The following is a 14,277-nucleotide window of genomic DNA, read 5'->3' on the forward strand; positions in this document are numbered from 1 at the left end:
AGGATTACGCCCTCGCTGTCCCAGAACATGGACACCATCATTTTTTCAGCACTGGCAGTTACCCGAAATGTTTTTGGTGGCGGTGAATCTGTGTGCTTCCATTGAGCTGACTGGCGCTTTGTTTCTGGATTGAAAAATGGCATCCACATCTCATCCATTGTCACAACCGACAAAAAGAAAGTCCCATTCATGCTGTCGTTGTGCGTCAACATTGCTTGGCAACATGCCATACGGGCAGCCGTGTGGTCATCCGTCAGCATTCGTGGCACCCACCTGGATGACACTTTTCGCATTTTCAGGTCGTCATGCAGGATTGTGTGCACAGAACCCACAGAAATGCCAACTCTGGAGGCGATCTGTTCAACAGTCATTTGGCGATCCCCCAAAACAATTCTCTCCACTTTCTCGATCGTGTCGTCAGACCGGCTTGTGCGAGCCCGAGGTTGTTTCGGTTTGTTGTCACACGATGTTCTGCCTTCATTAAACTGTCGCACCCACGAACGCACTTTCGACACATCCGTAACTCCATCACCACATGTCTCCTTCAACTGTCGATGAATTTCAATTGGTTTCACACCACGCAAATTCAGAAAACGAATGATTGCACGCTGTTCAAGTAAGGAAAACGTCGCCATTTTAAGTATTTAAAACAGTTCTCATTCTCGCCGCTGGCGGTAAAATTCCATCTGCCGTACGGTGCTGCCATCTCTGGGACGTATTGACAATGAACGCGGCCTCATTTTAAAACAATGCGCATGTTTCTATCTCTTTCCAGTCCGGAGAAAAAAAATCGGAGGCCTTAGAACTTGAATGCACCTCGTAGAATATCGCCGACGAACCGCTGTGCCGTTAGGGCGCCTCGGATGACGACTAAAGCGGTCCTGCTATGAAAGAAATGGCGCCCCCAGACCGTCACTCCTGAATGTGGGGTCGTACAGCGGCAACAGTCAGGCTTGTACGCCATCGCCGTCTGTGGTGTTCCCAGATACGTCTTTGCTGGTCACTGGGGTTCAATTCGAAGCGGGACGCATCACCGAAGACAATTCCAGGCTGAAGACATGTCTGGAGACGTCGCAGAGAGAGGTGGGACACCAGCCTAACTGTCGCCCACGATATCGCCTGACATCCAGGACTGACGGAGGAGAGGCACACAGCAGTCAGTCGGAATTCCATTAGTTTCTACGAGGGTCACTCCAAAAGAAATGCACACTATTTTTGTAAAAATACAGTTTTCATTCTACATGTGTGAAAGTTTTAGAGTGTGTAGATACATCCTTCCCGCTTGTTTTCAAACTTAGTTCAACCTGTTCCCGTGAGTGGCGCCGTCACAGCACGTCTTCAAGATGGCTGCTACACTTGACGTTCGTCAGAAGCAACGTGCTGTCATAGAATCGCTGTGCTGTGAAAACGAGACAGTGGGAAACATCCACAAGAGGTTGAAAAAGGTGTATGCAGGTGCTGCTGTCGATCGCAGTACAGTTAGTCGGTGGGCAAGCATGTTACATGATGAAAGCGGGCACGGCAATATTGAGGATTGTCCTCGCAGAGGCAGGCCTCGTACTGCACACACTCCAGACAATGTGCAGAGTGTTAACGAATTGGTGACTGCTGACAGACGCATCACAGTGAACGAATTGTCACGTTACGTTGGGATAGGGGAAGGAAGTGTTTGCAGAATACTGAAAGTGTTGGCGTTAAAAAAGGCTTGTGCCAGGTGGGTTCCCAGGATATTGACAGCGGCTCACAAAGAAACAAGAAAAAGGGTATGCAGCGAACTTTTGGAACAGTACGAAAATGGTGGAGATGAATTTCTTGGAAGAATTGTGACGGGTGATGAAACATGGCTCCACCATTTTTCACCAAAGACGAAGAGGCAATAAATGGAGTGGCATCATGCAAATTCACCCAAGAAAAAAAAAATCAAAGCCACACCTTCTGCTGGAAAAGTTATAGCTACGGTGTTTTTCGATTCCGAAGGACTCATGGTTGTGGACATCATGTCAAGTGGAACCACCATAAATTCTGATGCATATGTGACGACACTGAAGAAACTTCAAGCTCGACTGACATCGGCAAAAGCAGGATGTTTTGCTGTTGCACGACAATGCACGGCCACGTGTCAGTCAAAAAACCATGGAAATGATCACAAAACTTGGACGAACATCACTGAAACACCCGCCTTACAGTCCTGACCTGGCTCCATGTGACTATCATATCTTTGGGAAACTGAAAGACTCTCTTCGTGGAACAAGGTTTGAAGATGATGACTCCCTTGTGCACGCTGCCAAACAGTGGCTCCGACAGGTTGGCCAAGAATTTTACTGTGCGGGTATACACGCGCTGTTTCCAAGATGGCGTAAGGCAGTTGAGAGGGATGGAAACTATGTGGAGAAATGAAAATATTGTTCCTAAAGGATGTACCTTCACACTGTAAAACTTTCAAACATGTAGAATAAAAGATGAATTTAAAAAAAATTGTGTGCATTTCTTTTGGAGTGACCCTCGTATTCTGCTTGCAAATCTAGAATTCGGCTGTAAATAGCCATGTTCAGGACATTTTTCGTTGCAATTCCACAGACTAGAGGCAGTTCATGTCACCGTATGTTCTTACAGGTGTATAGTGGGTCCTTCTGCCTATACACTTGAAAGAACATATGTTGACATGAACTGCCCCGAGTCTGTGGAACTGTAACGAAAAATGTCCTGAACGTCTGGAGCCACGTGAACGCTACGGTCGCAGTTTCGAATCCTGTCTCGGGCATGGATGTGTGTGATGGTCCTTAGGTTAGTTAGGTTTAAGTAGTTCTAAGTTCTAGGGGACTGATGACCTGATAAGTTAAGCCCCATAGCGCTCAGAGCCATTAATGTCCTGAACATGGCTATTTATAGCCGAATTCTAGATTTACAAGCGTAATAAAAACTAATGGAATTGCGACTGACTGCTATGTGACTCTCCTTCCTTCTACGGTCTCTGTGCACAACGGTTCCTGATGGAATCAAAGTTATTTAATTTCATAACAGGACCTGTTTGGCTGTCATCTGTGGCACCCTTAACACCACAGCGTACGTCGACGATATTCTACGTCCCGGTTTGTTGCCCTTCATGGCAAGCCATCCTGGGCTTACGTTCCAGCAAGGATACAGCCCGCGGGACTGCTACGGTCGCAGGTTCGAATCCTGCCTCGGGCATGGGTGTGTGTGATGTCCTTGGGTTAGTTAGGTTTCAGTAGTTCTAAGTTCTAGGGGACTTATGACCTAAGATGTTGAGTCCCATAGTGCTCAGAGCCATTTGAACCATTTTTGAAGGATACAGCCCGCCCGCACAAGGCGACAGTTTCTACTGCTTATATTTGTGCTTGCCAAACCCTACCTTGTTCAGCAAGTTCTCCGGATATCTCCCCAACTGAGAACGTTTGGAACATTATGTGCAGGGCCCTACAACTACCGAGGGATTTTGACGATCTAACGCGCCAACTGGACAGAATTTGGCACAATATCCGTCAGGAAGACATCCAACAACCAACGCCAAGCCGAATAATTGCTTGCATAAGGACCAGAGTAGACTAACGCGTTACTGACTTGCTCAATTTGTGAAGCTCTTTCTCTTGAATAAATTATTTATTTGCCCGTACATTTACATCACACTTGTCAATTTGCGTCTCATTCGGATAATTCCTTCGTGGAGCGACCTTTTTTTGTCTTAAGAGTGTATTACAATCGTCAGTAATGCATTAACAAACTTCAGGATCACAATGACATTTACTAACAGGTCGACGTGTTATTAATTTATGGGGACCATCAAAAGACTTAGCGAGACTGGAAGTTTCTTTCCAAAACAGCGTATACGAAGGATGACAGCTACCAACGAACATGCAGAAGTAGAGGTTCTCGTAACTGCGGCAATATGTCAAAAAATGTTTCAAATGGCTCTAAACACTATGGGACTTAACATCTGAGGTCATCAGTCCCCTAGACGTAGAACTACTTAAACCCAACTAACCTAAGAACATTACACACATCCATGCCCGAGGCAGAATTCGAACCTGCGACCGTAACAGCAGCGCGGTTCTGGACTGAAGCACCTAGAACCCTTCGGTCACTGAGGTCGGCTTGGCAATATGTCCGCATTCTAGTTTTCAAAAATGGCTCCGAGCACTATGGGACTTAACATCTTAGGTCATCAGTCCCCTAGAACTTAGAACTACTTAAACCTAACTAACCTAAGGACATCACACACATCCATGCCCGAGGCAGGATTCGAACCTGCGACCGTAGCAGTCCCGCGGTTCCGGACTGCAGCGCCTAGAACCGCAAGACCACCGCGGCCGGCCAGTTTTCATCAAGTACAAAGAGAGGTTGGTATCAGTCAAAAGAGACATATATTTAAATATCGTTCATTCCGTATTTGTCTACAGAAAAACGTACGTGTCAGTGTTTTTCAGTGGTGGCTCTAGCAAGAACATTTTGTGGAAAAAATATTGTTTTACTGACAAGGATACATCCACAAATCATGGGAATGTAAATTTGAAAAAAATGCACTACTGATACGCGGAAAACCCACACTGTCTTTTCCAGATGTTCAGCTAACTACAGTGGAGTGCGAGTATGTTGTGTAGCATAATGGGGCAGCAGGTCTTCGGCCCTTACTTCACAGATTGCACGTTGAACGGATACACACATTTTTGTTAAGTACTTTACCATTGTTATAAGGAATTGAGCCCTTTGAGTACATATCACAAGATATGGTTCCAACAATGATGGATGTCCTGCCCGTGCCGGCCGGAGTGGCCGAGCGGTTGGAGGCGCTTCAGTCTGGAACCGCGCGACCTCTACGGTCACAGGTTCGAATCCTGCCCCGGGCATGGATGTGTGTGATGTCCTTAGGTTAGTTAGGTTTAAGTAGTTCTAAGTTCTAGGGGACTTATGACCTCAAAAGTTAATTCCCATAGTGCTCAGAGCCATTTGAACCATTCGTCCTGCCCGTAATTCTTCAGTAGCAACAGATAGTACCGATTATTTTCAAACCAATGAATGGGAAAAGTCAGTCCTATACTAGAGAGAAGTATCCAGCACGATATCGCCTAACCTGATGCCGTGAGATTTCTTCCTCTAGGGCCATATAAATTATGTGGTGTACAAAGAGGTCCCAACGGTAAGGAGGGCATAAGAGAGCAAGTTACCGCTGCATCCTAACGATTGACAGCAATGAGCGTGTGCGAAAGTATCATGAAGCATATGGTTCTCATTTTGAACAAACCTTTTAAAAAATTTACCAACAGAAATGTGATGGTACGTACTAATGTCTTCCTTGTTTATGTCCACATGCACAAAATGTCTTCACTGTTTCTGTTCAGAATCTTTGGAATCATTTATTTCGTGTAACATTTATGAAAGATTCTTTTGCAGGTTTTCAAATGACAAAGTACATGTAAACAAACATTATTTAAAATCATATATTTTACCAAGCAAATTCTAAGAATTTTGGCACTAACAATCATTCCCTTGCGAGAATCAGATGTTCTCATGGATATCAGACCATTTGTTGAATATTTTTGGGGGTAAAAAAGATATTTATCTAGTCTTGAAGCCTGGTGAATGACATATCAGCGATGTAACATTATCTTCGGCACGAAACATGTTTCAACCTTTGCAAAGTCCAATGCACACGTGTGATACTGCCTCTTAACCCTGCGGCACAAGTTTGCTTGGAGAGTGGTGTAAAATTCCGGTTAGGGTTGGGTGGGTTTAGGGGGAGGGGAGGGGGGGTTGAGGAGCATTGTACGGCCGCAATAACTGCACAGAAATCGCCAATTCGATGTATTTTTACTCGGTGATTTCTTGTTAGATTCATAAAAGAGTTATATCACTTAATTCGGCAAACTGAGAGCTGCTGTTCTGGCGGAAAAAAATAGCGTAGTCCATTTCAGAAAACGGTGCGGGGTAGCCGCACCGTCGGAGGTTCGAGTCCTTCCTCGGGCATGGATGTGTGTGTTGTCCACAGCGTAAGTTAGTTTCATTTAGATTAAGTAGGGTGTATGCTTAGGGACCGATGACCTCAGCAGTTTGGTCCCATAAGACCATACCACAAATTTCCAAATTTTTTTTCCCATTCAGAAAACAAAGTTGATGCCTGTATCTCGGTTATTAATGAAGGTGTGACAACGCATTGTTGTTCTGTTTCAAGAGCCCCTGGTCTAGGTTAAAGCAGAATACAAATGTCTTTAAAGGGATCAAAGTAACTTCAGGTGAAAAAGTTAGGCCCTTCACAGGGTGTTTCAGATTCCTATTACATGCTTCTAGGAATTTTGGAGTGGACTTAATAGATACGGTTATGATAAGAAACTAATGCCCAGAAATTTACCGCTTGGATATAGCATAAGTGTGAAGATGGGATCACTTTCATATCTCCCGCTTCACGATACACACGCACATGACTTACTAATTTCGTCTTACTATAACGAGGGCTGCGAGGAACTAGCAAGTTTGCAACTGGGAAGGTCGACTGTGCTTCTCCAGGGACGGACCACACTCTCGACTTAGAAGAAGAGGTCCTTCGTCACGCAGAAAATATTGCGACTACGAGCACTTGAAACATTTTGGAAAAAACGGCATTTTGTGTATGGACTGCGTGACTGATTTTTTTGTAAAAAAATTTTTTTGTTTATTTATGACTTTGTCATAAACATGTGATTGTGTCTATAAATAAATAAAAAAAATTTTACTTGAAACATTGCCCATGAAAGCGATCCGGTCTTCAAACGTGTTTTACATCCGACGAGCACATTTCCGAACCGACAACCCTAAAAGACTGTAACAGAAATTGTGAAACACCATGTACATAATAACGCGGGTTATCTACGAGATAACGACATATTGCGCATCTCCGATGAGCACACTGATATCACTCTTCTATTCGTAGTAGAATGGTTTCCTCGACATTTTGACTGTGTTGTGCCATTGCCAATCGACAGAGGCTGTCGTACAAAATTGTGTGACTGTCTAAAATGAAATGCGAGACATAAAACTTACGCCGACTGTAAGCGCCCAGATTCTTCTCAATATTTAAATGCTCATTAGCGGATTACTGTAGACTTTCACCTTGAACTAAGGCAATTGTTTGGTGATATAGCAACGAAGGGGAGAAATTTGAGACAGTTGTATAGAATATTCAACAACAGGCAAACAGTTATACTCGACAAAATTCGACACCGAATTCAGTCACTCATCGCAGATTACTTTAAGAATCAAGATGAAACTAAACTGAGCAAGAGACCTTTCCACGAACGTCAAAGAGTTCCTTGGCAGTAAAGCTTTTAGTAGTGATGTCGGGTACTTTGCAGAAATACAGCGGTACTTACAAAGACAGCGGCAGAAGTTTGGCAGCCACGGTATCAGGCACTCACCTGAAACAGAATGACAAGTTGCTGAATAAGGCAAAGAAAGAAAAAAAGTTCATATAAACTTCGCTCTAATATGAAGCCATCGCAAAACTCTACGAGGTTGAAGTACAGCATGATTTCCATTTATTAGCAACCATAATATCTTCACCATCGTCTTCACATATCGAGCGCTCGTACTGATTATGAACGCTGTCTCTCGTAACATTCGAAATAAACCGCTAATGGTTCCTGCATTCGGGATCCTCCGAGTTGCATAACTTACGCGATATTCGTGAACTGCAGCCATAGCATTACCATCACATTTGCTATCAATAAACACCATACTGGCGTATTCCTCTGTCGTAAATTTGAAAAGCATCCCTATTTCATAAACAACCTACAACAGTTACTATGTAGTCTCACTTAAATACACTGTTGTTGTTATGTTCTTTCATTGAACAATACAGAAAACTAACTCGTTTCAAGGTTAGGAAACGACTGAAACAACTCACTAACGGTTGCCAACAATCACATAAACGTTTCTACATTCTTAATGAAAAGTAAACAAATTTACTTGTATAATAATGGCTGGTTCAAATGGCTCTGAGCACTATGGGACTTAACATCTATGGTCATCAGTCCCCTAGAACTTAGAACTACTTAAACCTAACTAACCTAAGGACATCACACAACACCCAGTCATCACGTGTATAATAATCTTTGCTTCTCTTTATGTTCTGGAAAGCTACTGCAAATACGCGGCTGGGACATGTTTTATTACATTCACCAGACTAATGACAACAAAATAAATGGAAATCGTGCGTTTTTTTAACCTCGTACAGTTTTTCGATGACTTCGTATAAGCGAAGTTACTAAATTTAAGGCAAAATCTTTTATTAGTCCGTAAACATTTGCGGACCTATGTTTATATGAACTGTTTTTTTTTAGTTTTACTTGTAGAATAATATATTAAAGTATTTGTATATCTTCGTGAATCACCCTGTCTGTGTGTCCGAAAGAACAAACACCATTTTGATCCTGCAGCCACTATGAATCAAGAGACAAAGGAATTAAGGACATTAGCTGCCAGTGGGCGTTGATTTATATCGATGGAGCAAATTGAAAATTTGTGCCGGACCGGGGTTCGAACCCGGGTCTCCTGCTTACTAGGCAGATGTACAGACCACTGTGTCTGGCGGGAGACGTGCTAGTTGTCAGTGTGGTTGTGGTGACTACTGTTTTCGAAGGGCGTAGTGGTCAGCGCATCTGCCTAGTAAACAAGAGAACCAGGTTCGAATCCGAGTACGGCACAATTTTTCAACCTGCCCCATTGATAAAAATCAATGCCCACTGACAGCTAACGTCTTTAATTCCTTTGGATCTTGAAAACCATTTAAGATAAGTAAATCTCCATGAAACATTCAGTGACGTGTTACGGTACTCTGCCGCGGGAATTTCTATTAGTAGCAATTCACATGTGTGCTGGTAGACTTGTTACCGATCAACAAACGAGTATTTCAAAGATACTTCGTGAACTCAAATGGGAACCCTTGGAAGGAAGACGACGTTTTTTCGCGAAACAATATTGAGTATATTACAGAAACGGATTTTGCGACTGACTGCAGAACGATTCCACTGCCACGTATATCTAGCATAAGAACCGCGTGTAGAGGTGTATAGACAGTCGTTTCCCCCTCGATTCATTCGTGAGTGGAACAGGAGAGGGAATGAGTAGTACTGCCATGAAGTACCCTCCCCCATGCACCGTATATCGACTTATGTATGCAGATACACATGTATTAGGACTATAAACATGTGCCTTGAGTTACGCTGAGTGAAGACATATACAGTTCCTAATTCTAAATCCTTTCTTTTTGCGTTTACCTTTAACGTAAGCTTATGCTTCCTAATGAGTAGATTATGACAGCATTTTAAATTTTTAAATTCGGGCAGTAATCACATGAAACACTGGAAATCAAATTTTTGTTGCACTCTCCGTCTTCAGGCCACAAGTGGCCCATCGGGACCATCAGACAGCCGTGTCATCCTCAGTTGAGGATGCAGATAGGAGGGGCGTGCGGTCACAGCACACCGCTCTCCCAGTCGCTATGATGGTTTTCTGTGACCGGAGCCGCTGCTATTCGGTCGAGTAGCTTCCTCAATTGGCATCACGAGGCTGGGTGCATCCCGAAAAATGGCAACAGCGCATCGCGGCTGGATGGTCACCCATCCAAGTGCCGGCTACGCCCGACAGCGCTTAATTTCAGTGATCTCACGGGAACCGGTCTATCCACTGCGGCAAGGCTGTTGCATTTTTTTTTTTTTTTTCGCCTGGAAGCAATTGGAGAGGTAACCTGAAACTGGGACTGGCTGACTATAATTCTTTTATCTTGGCGGCTCGCGCATGCCCACCCAGACGCGGGAGATTGCTGCGTTGCCAGTTGCACGCGACGCACGCGCCAATAGAAGCAGCGACATAGTACAGTATAGTTCGCAAACTTATGTTTAGGGGGGAGCGCGCAGTTCATGAAGTAAAGCCACCACGGCTTCATTAACCCTTTCGTTGCTACAGAGACGTGCTCCCCGCATTCCGCGCAGTGCGCGATTTTGTCACTGCACTGCTAGCCTGTGCAGACACATCGTGTTTCGACTGCTTTGACAGTCTTATCATTCGATTGCACAAAAACTATTTGGCCCAAAAATTAGATTTTTACACATCTTCTTGACTGATACCTTCCCTCATAAATGACTTAATTTTGTTTCGACGTTCAACGCAGTTATTATGCAGCATTAAATATAGTAAACCATTGCACGAAATTTTGAAGAGTTTGCGGAGGCAAAAGTCCATAGAGCATACTTTCCGTATGATCGATTTTAGTTGTCACAATGTTGAGAATGAAATGTGGATAAGATACCTAAATTTCATATAAAATTTACTCTATAACAATATCTCTTAAGTACCACACAGGTGTCGTATGTAATATTGAGAAATATTCCGTCTTTCGCGACTGTAACAAAAGTTTTATTTACACTGAGCACGTTTGGCTTTATTTTAAATAAAGAGACAAAGCACTAGAAATTTCAAAAAATTGCATTCAAACGAATATAATTCGTGAAGTAACGCTCTTCGATATTGTTTTTAAATAATGAAAATATTACACTTCGCACAAGGTTTGAACTCATAAACTTTCGCGTAGAAGCCTATCGCCTTAACCGTTACGCTATCGCAACACGTCAGACTGCAGAATTCCATAAAGACTGTAACACGTCACGCAAAATACTGACAAACACTGTTGGTATGACTATGAATTACCCACGCTTCGTCGAAGTACAATAGGAAATAAACAACTACCGCTGTTCTTTATTGCGAAAAAGCGGTTCGTGTGATTGATACAAACACCTTTCCTTGCTATCACCTGAATTAGGAGTCTTATTGCTTGTTTGGTTTAATTAATTAATAGAATATGAAGCAATTGGTATAAAGAATGCTTTTTTCAAACTTTCAATAAAAGAAAGTCTGCTATCAAGACATTGCTTTTGTTCTACTACTTTATTTAAGACTGAACGTTTCTAAAACTGAAGACACTCGTCCATGCTCTGCACTGCAGTCGAGATCTGGCAACGTCGTTCACTGTTCATTGGCTGACTGTGTTTTGTGACGTCAGATGCGCAGAACGAACCTAAACTCGGCCGCCAACATAAATGACGCGCACTTTAGCCGTTTAGTAATATCGACTGACCTTTCTGTTGAACACTTTGTGCTTAAATTTCGTTTATTATTAACTCCTAACTCCGATAAAGCTAGCATCTCAATTTTTGTTTCCCGTAATGGATACTAGGGACCCATGCGAGTTGATAGTACTTGGTAACACTGTGTCTCATTGGCTGTGACTCTGTGCAAAGGACAGTGAAACTTTGCAGTTCAGAAAGAAGAAATGGCGAGGGGCCCGCTAATTCTGTCCGCGACTGGTAAGTGGCTGACCGATAACTGCGGTTAAGCGCAATCTGGAAATAGGAAAAGGAATAAGGAAAATGTGAAGAATGACCCTCACGTTTTCCCACCAACCAGAACTATACTTTCTGTGTAAGAAAGGAGTACTCCCTACTTCGCATACTAATGTCATTCAAACGTGATCGAAAAAATTGCATTAGACTCATATTATTTGATGAGTTTACACTTTAGTTAACGAATACAGCATGAATTCTTGGTGAAGTATACAAGGAAATACCCCAAAGGTGTTATCTGGAACCTGTCTGTAGAGGGGGTCCTCTGATTTTCTATGTTGGATAGCACAGACCAAGTACCAGTTGATCCCGCGTAACGCCAAGCACCGGCACGAAGATGAAGAACGCAAGAGCAGAGAAGGCTGTGAGACGACGTCAGCCAATAGTTCGCTGACTATGACGTCACCACGGCAGGAGCGGCCTCTAGCCGAAGAGAATATAAGCGCCGCTCCTGCCAATAGAAGACGGACACCAGTAGACCCGGACTAGAAACCACGCTACTAGAAGAGCTGTTACATTGATCCATATCCATTACCTGCATGGACATTGTATACAGCGAAAGACATTGATTATTTATATGCTCCCCATCACTTGCGACACCATTGTAAACCAAAGTTAATTGTTGTCAATCTACACTCAAGCTCATAAATTAAGGATAATGCTGATACATGGTGAAACAACGCTCTGATTGGCGGTTTGCGGGTTTAAATCACCTCGGGGTTTGACCATGCGGCGCATTTGACTTGTGGTCGACGCACGGTGGCGCTGGCAGCAGTCCACACACACAGAGAGCTGTGTTGATGCATGTCAGAGTACGGTGCAGCGAGTAAGTGTGCAAACGTTTTCAGACGTGTCCAGGCGCTACAGTACGGGACGTCCACAGGGTACAACACCACAAGAAGACCGATATCTCACCATCAGTGTCCGCAGATGGCCACGGAGTACTGCAGGTAGCCTTTCTCGGGACCTTACCGCAGCCACTGGAACAGTTGTCCCCAGACACACAGTCTACGGACGCCCGGAGACCTGCAAGGTGCATTCCACTGACCCCTGGTCACAGGAGAACCACTAAAGCCTGCTATCAAGAACGCAGTGCGCGGTCATTGGTATAGTGGTCCCATGTTATGTTTACGGACTAGTCCATATATAGTCTGAACAGTGATTCTCGCCGGGTTTTCATCTGGCGTGAACCAGAAACAAGATACCAACCCCTTAATGTCCTTGAACGAGACCTGTATGGAGGTCGTGGTGTGATGGTGTGGGGTGGGATTATGATTGGTCCCTGCATAATTTTGACTGAGGAACTGTAACAGATCAGGTGTATCGGTGCGTCATTTTGCACCAGTATGTCCGCCTTTTCAGGAGTGCAGTGGGTCCCACCTTCCCCCTGATGGATGATAACGCACGGCCCCACCGAGCTGCCATCGTGGAGGAGTACCTTGAAACAGAAGATATCAGGTGAATGGAGTGGCCTACCTGTTCTCCAGACCTAAACCTCATCGAGCATCTGTGATGCTCTCGATCGAAGTATCACTGCACGTCTTCAAACCCCTAGAACACTTCAGGAGCTCCGACAGGCACTGGTTCAAGAATGGGAGACTATACCCCAGCAGCTGCTCGCCCATCTGATCCAGAGTATATCAATCCGTTGTGTGGCCTGTATACGTGTGCATGGTGATGATATCCCATACTGATACCGGGGTACATGCGCAGGAAACAGTGGCGTTTTGTAGCACATGTGTTTCGGGACGGTATTCTCAACTTATCACCAATACCGTGGACTTACATATCTGTGTTGTGTGCGTTCCCTATGTGCCTATGCTATTAGCGCCAGTTTTGTTTAGTGCCACGTTGTGTGGCACCACATTCTGCAATTATCCTTAATTTATGAGCATGAGTGCACTTTATGTAATAAAATCCATTAATGTGATTTGTTTCAATTGTTTCATAGCTATCCGGGAAAGCAGCATCCTTTAGGCACCCTATAAGAGACAAGTGGGCAGTACACCACACCGGTAGCGTTCAGTGTGGCCACAGTTACACTTCAAGGCTCTTGCGTCGGTTGCAAGACAAACGAAATCTTCGTCGTTGGTCTCTAAAGGACAATGAGCAGTAACCACTCGTTTGTCAGTGTGTCTGAACTTACATTTTCGAAGACTACACTGACGTTTGCGGGTGTAACGTCTGGTTCAGTTGATCAGTTAGCAGTAAATGAACAGTACACTTGCTCATTTTGCGAGAATGGGTCTCAGACGAGATTAACGAACAAATACAGTAGTATTAGTGGTTGCGATCATTCGGCCACAAAATGTTCGTCTATTGCACTGGTGAAATGCAAACGCAGAATTTTTTGGAACAATTCAGAAGACGGATGTGATTTTCCATCGCAAAGGAGGGCCCAAAACTACATCTGGATTTTAAAACTGTTCCAGCGTGCTTGCGTGCTTGTGGCAGCGTTGTTACCTGTCGGCTAGGAGAAGAGGAGCGCGGGGGTGGGGGGGTATCAGACGAAGAAAAAGACGGAAGGAAGCAAGATTAATGTTTAACGTCCCATCGACAGCACGGTCATTAGAGCTGGAGCATATGCCCGGATTACGAAAGGATGAGGAAGAAAATTGGTCGTGCCCTTTCCAAAGGGCCTGACATTTGCTAATACGGATTACCAGAAGGGGATTTCAACCGACCGGCCGGAGTGGCCGAACGGTTCTAGGCGCTTCAGTCCGGAAACGCGCTGCTGCTATGGTCGCAGGTTCGAATCCTGCCTCGGGCATGGATGTGTGTGATGTCCTAAGGTTAGTTGGGTTAAAGTAGTTCTAAGTTTAGGGGACTGATGACCTCAGCTGTTAAGTCCCCTAGTGCTTAGAGCCATTTGATTTGATTTGAACCGTCGTCC

This window comes from Schistocerca cancellata, chromosome 8 (genome assembly GCF_023864275.1).
Source record: "Schistocerca cancellata isolate TAMUIC-IGC-003103 chromosome 8, iqSchCanc2.1, whole genome shotgun sequence".
In the NCBI taxonomy this organism is placed as follows: Eukaryota; Metazoa; Arthropoda; class Insecta; order Orthoptera; family Acrididae; genus Schistocerca; species Schistocerca cancellata.